The following is a 14,752-nucleotide window of genomic DNA, read 5'->3' on the forward strand; positions in this document are numbered from 1 at the left end:
CTACACTGTCAGAATTCAGAAGAGAGCTTGGTCTACTGGATGAAGTACTGAAATACAATGCTGGGGTAATTTAATACTCTTTTACATTTTATGATAGAACCCTATGGGCAATTATTACAATTATCGCATTAATAGTGCATTTATCTTTTCAAACAGGATCTAATTATGACAACTGAAGTGTCAAGATCTTTTGAACTTATCTAGCTGAAATAACTCCACATAGGCTGATACACCATCATCAAGTCACCCTTTATTTACTCATGGAAAGTCCTTGACACTTGTCAGCTCTCACAATATCAGAATATCTGACATTCTTCTTTGTAATCTGTCAGCCAGGGGTCCCTGATGGGGGCTATTAATCTGTTTCAATCAGGGAACTCATTTTCTATGAGGTTCACCTGGCTGATCACATTGCAATCACTACATTAGCTTTCTATGAATGTTCACAGCCAAGTTACCTGAACATGGTTTTGGTCAGCTTTTAGGAATCTATCCACCTCCACTAAAATGTGCAACTTAATGGAATTTGTTTTATTGGACCAGGCATTAAAATAGCTAAAACTAATGCCATTTTACTCAAGTGGAGATTGTGACTCACCACATTTCATCATCCAGTAAAAGTAGCAGTTGATGGAATTTGGAGGATATGAAATTCCGTCTCACTCACCTTCTATTTCACTCCCTTGATCTGGTTTGTTCAGTGCATGTAACAAAAATTCAGCACTCTGTAAGTCAGATACTGTGTACACTGAACATTGGTAAAGTAAATTAAATGCTGTGTAAGTTAAGCAGTTATAAACTGAATATTGGGTAAGTTGGGCAGCATAGGCTAGATTTTCACGTCAGAATCAAGATTCACAAGCCCAGACATTTTCTAATGTTGCACACCTGGCTCATGCATAAATAGATACAAAGATGTTATTCTTTACTCCAAACCTGAAATCTTGACAGGATAGTGTGTAAAGTCAAGATAGTTACCTCTTGAAGCACACCTCAGGTAGAAACAGATGTGAGTGAATGCTGAGGGCAGGGGATGAGAAGGCCTAGCTCCATTTAGTGCAATATAAGCTGAGAACTATTCATGACTGTTAGGCCACCCAGCACTCACGATTCAACCCTCAACTAGTTCATATTCCCTCCATGAACATCATCATCTCCCAAAACCTCCATATCCATTCTCAAAACCCATTCATCCAGTATTCATAAGGGACAGAGCTTACGAGCCCTATAATAACATTGGAAGGTATTTCAAATGCTCATAAAACTGACAAAATAAACAATTAGCCTTTCAAACTCCACTTGTCAAAAAAATAGTCCTCATAGAGGCTTGTTAAGCTTTCATTCAAACAGGCATATTCAAACTCCAGTTGAAAAAACAGTCATAAGTGATCATTAAAAATGTCAAAATATACAAACATTCAAAATCTTTTAAGAAACCCTTATCCTAGTAGTGACTACTTGAAGTGCCAATCAAGCAACATTCTTGAGAGCTGTGTCAACAGCCCCTGTTGAGCTAAATCCATTGTTGGGGTTGGAGAACAAAAAAGCATCTATAATGAGATGTAATTGCATAATGACATTAACAAACTCTCCACTACCTTTGAAGTTGACTGAAAAGATGTCAAGCTCTTTTGGAATTTTGAAAGGCTTAACAGAAAGACTTTCAATCTAAGAAGGCAGGCAACTGTTCAAATATTCCTCTCAGGCTCAATATATGTCCAGGCATTAAATCAAGTTTTAGAAAATCAAAAAACACTGTCTAGATAGCCCTTTATTCACTGGAGAAGGTATTCTAATATAACTGAATGCTTGCACAATATTGGGTAATTTCATTGTTATTTATCTTTTACAAACAGAGCCCTATGATCAATCACTGCAATAAAAAACATATTTACGACAGCTTTCAATTACGAGATTTGAAGTTGGTAACAAACTTTAAATTTATATTTTGAAAGATTTTTCCACTCTACAATCAATTATCCCCAAGGTGGATGAACATATTTATCTGACATGTTTTATTTCGGGTATCCACTCATCTCAATTAAGATATAATACATGAAAATTCAAAATTGAGCTAGACTTTTATATGGTTGAACCTTCCAGGGCATCTGATCATGATCTGGTACATTTCCCACAATGCTCAAAATGGTGACTGGTGGGAACCAGCTGGAAAATTTGAATTTAATCCCCCTACCCCTCCCCAACCACCAATGCCACCGTCAAATATGGATTTGCTCTGTGTTGACATGGCAAAATTTCATCCCATGTAAATCAGATACTATGTAACTTTGGCATTGTTTAAATTGGGCAGGATGTAAATCTGTTTTCTGCCTAGCAGTGAAATTGAAGGTTCTCACCTCCTTGGGTTTAACAAAGTGAGTCAATTAGGTGCGAGCTGGGTTATTTTGCATTCTGCACACACTCAGACTACACCACGCAGCTAATTGCAAGCACTGGGAAAGTGTGAAGTGCATACCTTGAAGTGAAGAAGCCTCACTGGAATACTGAAAGGTAGAAATGAGAATTATATGGTTGCAAATGTGTAATATAACATGTACATTTACTAAAATTATTATTTAGCAATTAGAAAATCCAGTTATTAGGATGATATGGTAGGCGAAAGTGCATCGTTTTAATAAAATGATTGGTTTACTTTCTTCTTTTACTCGGCAGCCCTCTGATCAATTCTTTCGTGGGGTATATTTGCTGTTTTATTTCATGACTGATTTGTCCATTACCCGTCTCTTCAGGGCTGAATTTACTTTGAATTAATCAAGTTGTACAGAAAGCAGCAAAAAAGAGTATTTGGGACAAGAGTGCAACAGGAAATGTGAACTCTGGACAAATGCTTCATATGTTTCATTTGCATTGCTCGTCACGGTAATTTCATGATGTACAGTTTCAAGAGGAATGCTAAATCAAGAAAAATGTAAGTGTGCATTTATATAATGCCTTTTGTAACCTCAAGATACCCAAATCACCTTACAGCAAATGAAGAATTTAGAAGTATAGTTATTGTTACAATGCAGTAACCATTTTGTGCATACTCAAAGTAAGCTCCACGTATGAAAAATATGACATGATCTTATTTTTAGAGCTGTTTAGAGTCATAGAGTCATAGAGATGTACAGCATGGAAACAGACCCTTCGATCCAACTCATCCATGCCGACCAGATATCCCAACTCAATCTAGCCTCACCTGCTGGCACCCAGCCTATATCCCTCCAAACCCTTCCTATTCATATACCCATCCAGATGCCTTTTAAATGTTGCAATTGTACCAGCCTCTACTACTTCATCTGGCAGCTCATTCCATACACGTACCACTGCGTGAAAAAGTTGCCCCTTAGGTCTCTTTTGTATCTCTGTAAGGTCACCCCTCAATCTCCAATGCTCCAGGAAAAACAGCCCAGCCTATTCAATCTCTCCCTATAGCTCAAATCCTCCAATCCCAGCAACATCCTTGTAAATCTTTTCTGAACCCTTTCATTTTTCACAACATCCTTCCGATAGGAAAGAGACCAGAATTGCATTCAATATTCCAACAGTGGCCTAACCAATGTCCTGTACAGCCGCAGCATGACCTCCCAACTCCTGTTCTCAATACTCTGACCAATAAAGGAAAGCATACCAAATGCCTTCTTCACTATCCTATCTAACTGTGACTTCACTTTTGGAGAGCTATGCAGTGTGGTGGCCACTGCATATTTGCCATCTAACAATGCAGTGGTCCCTCAGTACTGACCCTCCTGCAGTGCAGTACACCCTCAGCAATGTCCACCTGGTAGTGCAGCATTCCCTCAGCAATGACCCTCTAACAACGCAGCACACCATCAGTATTTCAACAGTAGCATTCTCACACGTCAGGGGACTTGCTGTTTTATAAAAGCAATTGCTGGCATTTCAGAAAAAGAGAAAAACTGTGGATAGTGGAATTCAGAAACAAACATAAATTTCTCAAAAAACTCATCATCCCTTCTACAAAACTGATTGTAGCTAGGATAAGGTTGGTACATATGCTGAACATGAGATGGGTGGAGAGGGGAGGAGGACACAGTAGGTAGAGATGGAGCCCAGAGAGACACAGAACAGTTAGGCAGGCAAAGGAATTTGTAAACATAGAACATAGAACAATACAACGCAGAACAGGCCCTTCGGCCCTCGATGTTGCACTGACCTGTGAATTATTCTCAGCTCATCCCTACACTATCCCAAAATCATCTATGTGCTTATCTAAGGATTGTTTAAATCTCCCTAATGTGGCTGAGTTGACTACATTAGCAGGTAGGGCATTCCACGCCCTTACCACTCTCAGGTCAGTCTGGGGCAGTGAATAACTACTAATGGGGACCATTAGTGACTGACAATGGGCTGTTTGTGGTAACAGCCCATGTGATGACAAGGCTTGGTCTGTGGGATTGGGGTAAAGACATGGAAGAAGGTGTTCAGACCCTATAATTATTCAACTTGATATGGAATCCAGAAGGCTGCAGAATTTCCAAGTGAAAAGTGAGATGCTGTTCTACCAGCTTGTGCTGAGCTTGACTGGAGCACTGCAGCAGCTTCAGACAGAGATGTTGGCCTGAGAACATGGTGATGTGTTGAAGTGACAGGGAACCAGAAAACCCGGGTCAATTTTGCTGACAGAACATAGGTGCTCGACAAATCAATCATCCAGTCTGCAATTTGCCTTCCCAATGTTGAGGAGACTACATTGTAAACAATGGAGACCACATTGTGGACAGTGAATACAGTAGACTAGATTGAGTGAAATGCAGCTAAGTCATTGCTTCAACTGGAAGATGTGTTTGGGATCTTGGACAGTGAGGAGGGAGGAAGTAAACAGGCAGGTGTCATACCATCTGCGATTGAAAAGGAAGGTGCCGTGGTGGTGTGGGGAGGTGTTGAGAGTGGTGGGGAAGTAGATCAATATCCTAAAGGGAATGGTCCCTATGGAAGGCTAATTTCGGAGGGGAGGGGAATATGTATGTGGTGGTGGCATCCCACTGGAGGTGGCATTTGGATGTGGATGCTGGTAGAATGATGGGTGAGGACAAGGAGGGGAGCTTATCGCTGTTTAGGAAGGGAAGAGAAGGGGTGAGGGCCAAAGTGTAGGAGATGGATGAAGGCCCTGTCAAGGAGGTGGTGGGTAAACCTCGGTTTAGGAAGAAGGTGGTCATTTCCAAGGCCCCATTTTCCCTAAAGGTATGCGAATGGCTTGGGGATATTTAGATGCACAAATATTTATATATTTATATTTCTGACTATATATGTTAACCAATTATTGCATCCGTATTTGTTTTGATCATAAACTTACAATTGAGCTTAGTAAGAACCTTGACACTTGAATATTAATTTATAAAACCAATATAGATAAGGTAATTAATTAGTCAACTTGGTAGCTGGAAAAAAAATGATTAATTTTGTGTCCCATGATATAATGGGACAAAAGTGATGATGCAGTCCTTCAACTCTCGTTATAATATAAAAGTGGAGTCTCATCTGAAATAGTAGATTGAGACAATGTTGAATTGGAAGTGAAGTTCAGCAACTAGAAAACAATGAAACCACCAGGTTTATTCCGCATTATCATATCAAAACGACTTTGGCCTTTTTTTCCCTTCTGCGGATGAAACATTTATCTCCAGGTTTTGACCTGGGTTTTCGAATTGGCTGAAAGGTTAGGATTGGAGATGAAAATAAGGGTGAGGAATTTATACAAAAGTAATGGCACAACTTATGAAATTGAGTGAATAGCAATTCAATCCATCAACTGAGTTATCAAAAGCTCAATTGCAGGATGAACAGGAAAGAGAAATGGAAGTATAAAAATTTGAACTTTGAAAAAGTTCTTTCATGGACATTGCTGGCTTGACCACCATTTATTGCTAATTTATTGCGGGAGGCACGGTGGCTCAGTGGTTAGTACTGCTGCCTCACAGCACCAGGGACCCAAGTTCGATTCCAGCCTTGGGCGACTGTGTGGAGTTTGCACGTTCTCCCCGTGTCTGCATGGGTTTCCTCCAGGTGCTCCGGTTTCCTCCCACACTCCAAAGATGTGCAGGTCAGGTGAATTGGCCATGCTAAATTGCCCATAGTTAGATGCATTAGTCAGAGGGAAATGGGTCTGGGTGGGTTACTCTTTGGAGGGTCGGTGTGGACTGGTTAGGCGGAAGGGCCTGTTACCACACTGTAGGTAATCTAATCTAATCCCTGATTGCCCACGGAGCAGTTAACAGCCAACCAGATTGCTGTGGATCTGGAGTCACCAGGCAAGAATGGCAGATTTCCTTCCCTAAAAGACATCAGCGAACCAGATATTCTTCATAACAAGGTTGCCACTGGGCTAGGTTTTGAACTTTGAGAGGAAAGCACTCCAGAGACAGAAACCAGCATAGAACATAGAACATAGAAGAATACAGCGCAGTACAGGCCCTTTGGCCCTCGATGTTGTGCCGATCCAAGCCCACCTAACCTACACTAGCCCACTATCCTCCATATGCCTATCCAATGCCCGCTTAAATGCCCATAATGAGGGAGAGTCCACCACTGCTACTGACAGGGCATTCCATGAACTCACGACTCGCTGAGTAAAGAACCTATCCCTAACATCTGTCCTATACCTACCCCCCCTTAATTTAAAGCTATGCCCCCTTGTAATAGCTGACTCCAGACGTGGAAAAAGATTCTCACTGTCGACCCTATCTAAACCCCTAATCATCTTGTACACTTCTATCAAGTCATCCCTAAACCTTCTTTTCTACAATGAAAACAACCCCAAGTGCCTCAGCCTTTCCTCATATGATCTTCCTACCATGCCAGGCAACATCCTGGTCAACCTCCTCTGCACCCGTTCCAGTGCCTCTTTACTTTTCAGCATGGAAATAGACTCTTCGGTCCAACCCGTCCACGCCAATCAGATATCCCAACCAAATCTAGTCCCATCTGCCAGCACCCAGCCCATGTCCCTCCAAATCCTTCCTATTCATATACCCATCCAAATGCCTTTTAAATGTTACAATTGTACCAGCCCCCACCACTTCCTCTGGCAGTTCACTGCATACATGTACCACGCTCTGCGTGAAAAAGTTGCCCTGTAGGTCTCTTTTATATCTTTCCCCTTTCACCCTAAACCTAAAAGCACTTTGGAGACAGACAAAAGAAAAAGAAAGGAAGTTTTAAAAGGTAGAGTTAGTCTTTGTCTTTCTCCCTCTCTGACTCTCCCTGCCAGAAATGACAGAAAAATCAATAAAGCTTTACAAAGAAAACACACAAGAGGAGACCTAAGTTCATTTGAAACAGGTAAACCGCTGAGGTGAACAGCAAAATTATAAACATTTACGGAGCCCCTGTCTTGAAAATGAAGTAAGAAATAGGTTTTTTAGGGATGTGTATATTTTTAATCACTAGTCAGAAGCACATTTCAGTATTTTAACTGCTCCACTGGCAAATTTATTTCAAAAGAATACCAAAGTTGTGTCATCAGGGTAGTGCCAAGGACCTTTTGAGAGGTTGAACCCATTTTGATCAATGATCCAATGTTGGCTACATCAGATTTCATTAAACCCATCAACGTAACAATTCATGCTAGTGATTTGGGAATGGGTGCAGTTATATGAAGACAGATTGGGCACAGATAAACATTTAGGATACTTCCCTAAAAAGCTAAATTGATACCAAAAGACTTCCTCCATGGTGGAAAACAAAACTGTGGCTTGCTACTGGTTCTTAAACTTTATGATGTCTATCAGGGCCACACAGAGACATTGCTATACTCTGATCATAAATCCTTAACATTTATGAAAAACATTAAAAGCCAAAATGCCAGACTATTTTAATGTAGTTTAGTTTTACAATTTACCTTAAAAGCTTGTTCACATTGCCAGAAACACAATGTGATACTTTGTCAAGAATGTAAATTTGTTTGAACAAGTCAGTTTTGTTATTATGTGGGTAGTTCCATTCTCGTGCAATCCCGTGTTATAAGAAAATTGCATAATTGCAGCACCATTTAAACTAATGGGATCAGAATTGCATTATAACCAATATATACTTTTAAAAGTTTGTGCTTTAGAAACAGTGTCCTCAATTCATCAATAACATTTTAGCGAATTTGCTTCAACAAAGTCATGATTTAGAGGAGGTCTTTTGCTATAACTTCTGTGTCTTTCAATCATATACTCCATAACCACCTGATGAAGGAGCAGCGCGTCAAAAGCTAGTGCTTTCCAAGTTTAATATTGCCCAGAGGCTTTTAGTTCTGAAGGAATGTGGAAAAATGATTAATTTCAAGTTTTGTGAAATTACCTGGAGTAGTTTCATTAAAACAGGTTATTGAAAGTTCACAATGAAATTGGAATGCTCTTTTAAAAGAAACTTCCTGTAAATCACATGGCTATGCTGTAGGCTCCTGTTTGGAATATTTTGAGCCATGACTTGCTTAGATCAATGCTTCTTTTGTTTGGTTCAGTTGAAAGGAAGCCTGTTAAAGTTTAGCTGGGTTGGAGGAAAGCCTGCTAAGAACAAATTGTCCAGCTGATCTAATTTGTTTCTGAAATGAAAACCCTCTTGGTGAGTTCAGGGTGAAACGTCTTTGTTTGTTTATAAGTGATTGAACAAACATCTCATTTTTGTATTTGCTGAGCAAGCTACGTCTGAAGACTTTAGAGACAACCATTCATGATGGGTGGCTTGACCACACCAGTCAAAACTTCAGAGCAACAGATTTTGGATCATTCCACATTTTATTCTTTTGCTTTCAAGAATAAACCATTAGCCAAAGTGTATCTTTTTCAGAAAGCCAATCCTTCCTGAAGTGAGTGTGTGTGTGAATGAGAGAAAATATGTTTAGGGGATACTTGAAGGAACAAACATTTATATTTCTATATTAATAACTGTGTATTGTAACCCTTTATTGACAAAGTTTTGGATTGATAATATGTCAATACTTATGTCTATTGAGGAACCTGTTGATTGATCTTGTTCAAAATGTGATATGAATAATAGATTTAATTGGTCTTTTACACATCTGGAAAATATATTTGTATTTTATGTTGCTACTTTTGAAGTATTAGGATTAGAGAAGTAGTGTGTTCCTTCAGCCTGTAGAATCAGTATGGGTAGGTATTTGTCAGAAGTGTCAGAAAACATTGGTGGGGTCAGACCCAAAGCTGCAATAATAACATTGAACAGGACATTAATCAAGAAATGATTGGAGCTTGTAACAAAGACAATGAATAACTATCAGGAATGTTAATCCTCATATTGACTGGACAAGTAAAATTGACAATCATAGTTGGGAAGATGAGTTTGTAGGATGTATACAATATAGTTCCTGAACCTATACATTTTGGAGTCAACCATGAATAAAATTATTGCACATGTAGTATTGTGAAATGAGGAATTGTCAAAATGTAATTGCATAGTAAGAAATTCTACAATGAAAGTGGTCACAAAATCATGCCAATATAAGATATATCAATCTGAATCCCATGTTAAAATTCCAAGTTGAAACCAACAGACTCCATGCCTAGAAGAAAATCTTGACTTAACCAAAGTGAATTACAAATACATGAAGGTAGAGCCAGCTAAAGATTGGGTTAAAAGAAATGAAAGTAAGTAAATAAGAAAGTAAATAGTGGGAAATGTTAAAATGTCCAACAAATAAATATATACATACATGTATGTAATATATGATATACATGTACATACATATTCCAAAAAAGCACCCATTGCAAAAGATCCATCTGTAGCTTGCCAAGGAAGCATTAGATTGAAAGAATAGGTTTACAATGTTAATAAAATAATAGTGAGCACGAGGATTTGGAATGTTTTCAAAACCAGTAAGTGCCCACAAAAAGAGAAAGGCTGAAGAATAAATAGAATATGAGTAAACAAGTCAAAAATATAAAACAGGTAAGAGCTTTTACAAAAGAAGAGAATAATCAAAGTTACCAATGGCCCTTTAAAAGCAGACCCTGGCTATGAGAAGGATATTGTTAAATTGTAAAGGGTACAGGTAAGGATATTACTGGGACTGGAAAGTTTAACCTATAAGGAGAGGCTGGATAGGCTGGGACATCTTTCACTGAAGCATAGGAGGTTAAGGTATGACCTTATCGAGGTTTATAAAGTCATGAGGGACACAGATAAGGTGAATAGCGAAGGTCTTTCCCTATGGTAGGAGAGTTCAAAACTAGAGGGCATAATTTTAAGGTGAGTGGGGAAAGACTATAAAGGGACCTGAGTGGCAACTTTTTCACACAGGAAGTAGTTTGTATGTAGAATGAACTGCCAGACGAAGTGGTAAATGCAGGTGCTGTAACAACATATAAAATGACATTTAGACAGGTACATGAATAGGAAATGTTTAGAGGAATTTAAAGGTTTAGAGGGCCAAACACAGGCAAATGGGATTAGTTTAGTTTGGGAAACCTGGTCGGTATGGATGAGTTGGACTGAAGGGTCTGTTTCCACGCTGTATGACTCTATGACTATGACTCTATGACTATAAAATATTATAGAGACAGAAAAGACGAAAAGCCCACTAATCTCCAGGATATGATAACCTAAATTTTCGGATTCTAATAAAGATAGTCCCAGAGGAACTGTATGCAATGATTCTAATTTTCCAAAATTCAGTGGACTCCAGCATAGTGTCAGTAGATTGGAACTTTAGCTAATGTAACATCACTATTCAAGAAAAGAAAAGAAGGGGAACTATGGATCAGTTAGCCTCACATTTAGTTAAGAAGAATGTGCTGGAAATTAGTATTAATAATGCACTTAGAAAAACATAGTATGACTGTACAACATCAACTTGGTTTTATGAAATAGAAACATGTTTAATGAATTTATTGAAGTTTATGAGGATGTAACTCATAGGGTAGATAAAAGGGAACCAGAAATATTATGTTGTTGGAATTTCAAAAGGCATTGAATAAGGTTTCACACACAAGGTTAAAGTCCAAGATAAAAATTCATGGAATTGAGAGTGACTCTCAAGTATAAGCAGTTGTTAAAAGGATAGGAAGCAGAGATTGGGAATAAATGCATATTTCTAAATTGGCAGTTTATGACTGATAGAATTGTATAAGCATCAGTATTGACGCTTCAAGTACTTATAATCTATATCAAAGACTTGGATGAAGTGGCTGAATGCATTGCTGCTATAATTTTGCTGATGGCACAAAGAGGTAGCAAAGTAAGTTTCAATAGGACATAGAGTCTACAAGAGAGTATTGATGCCTCCCAGCGTCAAGGACCCGGGTTTCATTCGAGTCTCGGATGACTGCTTACACATTCTCCCTGTGTCTGCATGAGTTTCCTCCAAGTGTCTGGTTTCCTCCCACAAGCCAAAGATGTGCAGTTTAGGTGATTTGGCCATGCTAAATTGCCCATAGTCACCAGGGATGTGCAGGTGAGGTGAATTAGGAAAATGCAAGATTAAAGGGATAAGGTTTGGGGTGTGGGTCTGGGTGGGATGATGTTTGGAGGGTCAGTGTGGACCTGATGGGCTGAATGGCCTGCTTCCACACTGTAGGGATTCTATGATTCTGTGAAAAGGGTTAAAAAAGGGGGAAAAGTTTGGCAAATCAAGTATGATGATGAAAAATGTGAACCTGACCAACTGTGGTGACAAGAATAGAAAGACAGTCTTTATATAAGTGAAGAGAAGCTGCAGAGCCCCACAGTACAGAAGGATCTGGCATCTTGGTAAGCGAATCAGAAGAGGTCAGTATGCAGGTACAGTAGTGATTACAAAGGCAAATAGAACATTAGTGTTTAATGTAAATGGAATTGTGTAAAAAGGTAGGGCAGTGTGTGACTACAGGGTCTTAGTTCGGCTCTGTGATTAAAGGAACAAGAGATTTTAAAAATCCTGAGGTTACTTGACAGAGTGGTTACCAAGAGAATTCCCTTGTAGGGAAGCCTAGAACCAGGGGAACCTATTGTAAAAATTAGAGGCCTTTTATTTAAGACTGAAGTAAGGAGAATTTTTCTCTCAGAAGATCATCAGTCTGCAGAATCCTCTACCTAGAGACCAATGTAGGCTGGGCTATTCTGCATATTCAGGTGATAGTGGAGGACACAATTCCAAAACACAGAATGTATAGCATATATAGTTTATCATGATATTCAAACAGATGAAAGACTCAACTGACAATCAAGGTATTTTTCAATGTATAATTTCAGTTACATCACACTGTAAATCTTTGCTATAAATTCTGTGTTTTAGGATTGAGTCCTCCACTATCACCTGAAGAAGGAGCGACGCTCCGAAAGCTAGTGTGCTTCCAATTAAACCTGTTGGACTATAACGTGGTGTTGTGTGATTTTTAACTCTACATACTCAAGGCTGACTTCGATAAACCTTTGATCAACAAGGGAGTCGAGGCTTATGGAGGGACAGAAGGGAAAGTCAAGGTGAAGCCACAATCAGGTCAGCATGATTTAGTTAAATGGCAGAGCAAACTGCTCTTGCTCCTAATTCTTGTGATCTTGTGGCCTCTGTTATTTATAACCTCTTTTACTGTCTTAGACAAAAAGGTTAAAAGTAATGTATATAAGTTGACTGACAATGCAAAGTTTGGTGAGAAATAAAGGAAAGAAAGAGGCAGCATAGTGATATAAACAGGCTAAGGCCACCTCAAGACTGTTTAATGGTGGTGGGTGCATTTAAGAAGGTGGGAAGATGAGCATTCTACTGCCTCCACCCCAATGACGGCAGAGGTGTTAAGGCCCATGGATGGATTTCCTGTCACCAATTGAGGCTTTTAGGTGGGCAGTATTTGTATGGTTGGTCTTCTCTAAATGGACAGTAGGGGACTCACAGGAAACCTGAGAAACAGATCCAGAGATCTGTCCCTCATTGTCAGGCACTCAGTGCCTAATTGAGGGTCCAGCATTGGGAAAAGGGCATGATGTGTGACCCACAATTCCCCTCCCTCCATCACTTGACTGTGACCTGAGTTCGTCAGTATAAAGCAGTCACTGTTTCCTCAGTGTTGTTGCCCAGGGTGGCTAGAAGCTTTTGGGGAGGTGGGGGGTTGAAAAGTTTCAGACTCTGGGGTGTTTGAAGCTAGGATGGTCTGCTGGTGGCCAGTTAACTGCCTGTTTGGAATTTATTACAGTGAGTCTTCCCTTCAGTGGGATCTCCCCACCTCTCTAGCCAGTAGCTGAAAGTCCAACTGTCTGCATTAAACTTCCAGTGAGTGGACAAAGGTGGCCGATAGAGTATAAGTTGGGAGCTGTGAATTAATTCACTTTGGTGGTAAGAATATAAAAAGCAGAATATTTTAAAAAGTATATTTTAAAAGAATATTTTGTAAACCTTGAAGGACACAAACAATTATCAGAAAAATACAGAAATCATTTAGGAAGGTGGATGGCATGTTGGCCTCGATTGCAAGAGTATTGGTGTATAAGAGTGAGGAAGTCTGGCTATAGTTGTACAGGGCTTTGGTGAGACTATATTTGGAATACTGTGCACAGTTTCGGTGTCCATAATTCAAAGAAGGATATACTTGCAGTGCAGAGAAGGGACACTAGGTTGGTCCAGAGGAGAGAGAACTGTTTTATGATAAGAGGTTTAGTAAATAGGATCTATTCTCTTTGGAGCTCAGAAGAATGAGAGGTGTTCTCATATTGATACATACAAAGGATCTGAAACCATTTGACTGGGTGGTCTCAGAGACTGTTTCCCCTGACTGATCTCGAACCCTGGGACTTAGGACTAAGATGATGATTCCTTCACTCAGAGGGTTAAGATTCCTTGCTATTTCCTCCCCCAATATGTTGTCATTGCTCCATCATTCAAGAACATTCTAGCCTAAAACAGATATCTTTGATTTTTCATGGTATCAAGGAATTTCAGAAGTGGACAGGTAAGTGGATTTGAAAATGAAAATCAGCTATGATTGTATTAAGTGAACAGACTCAAGGGACACTGTTGACTACTCCTGCACCTACTTCTTAATTTGTTAGAACATGTCGCAGGACTCCAGATGTGATACGACCAAGCCATTGTATAGCTTTCATCTAACTCCTATCACCTTGAATTGTAGAACTCTTTAAAGATCATATTCTGTCATCTCTTTGATTATTCTCTCTACTTATTTATGACATTTTAATGATCTAATTTCATGGACTCCCAAATCACTATGCACTACCATTATTTCTAGCTCTTCATGATTTAAAAATATCCTTTTTTAGGTTTACAATGAAATCTGATTGCCCCTTGATATTGAAAATATATTCTGAAAATGGTTCTGTCTCATTACATTTCCTAACATTAGTACTCTTTTACAAATCAGTCCCTTAAAAAGCTATGGAGTATATGGTGGCCATGTATGGAAGTGATATGTGTGCATCAGTAGTGACAGTATGTGGCAGTAGTAACAGTTGTCTGACAGTGGTAACAGTTTGATAGGAAGAAACAATAGTGTGACGGTAGTGAAACATTATTGTTTCCTTGTCCGATGGGGTAAGGGGCAGAGCATGCAGAAAGTAAGGCGAAATCAACCATGTGTTTTTTTTCTGAAACACGGATTGTATACATCCATAACTGCGCACACCCGCAGTTTAAAACATTGCTGCAATTAAATGTAAAATTTTATTCAGTGTTGAAGATTGATCCTAGTTGTTGTGCTGACTTTCACTATATTACAGTAATATAAAGATGAGGCAAACAAAACTGTTAGATGAACACTGCAGAAAAGTCAAAAGGCCCAAATTTATTAAGATGACTGTT

The sequence above is a fragment of the Chiloscyllium plagiosum genome, unplaced genomic scaffold (assembly GCF_037043375.1).
Source record: "Chiloscyllium plagiosum isolate Xiang-an unplaced genomic scaffold, Cpla_swu_hap1 HiC_scaffold_6, whole genome shotgun sequence".
Lineage (NCBI taxonomy): Eukaryota > Metazoa > Chordata > Chondrichthyes > Orectolobiformes > Hemiscylliidae > Chiloscyllium > Chiloscyllium plagiosum.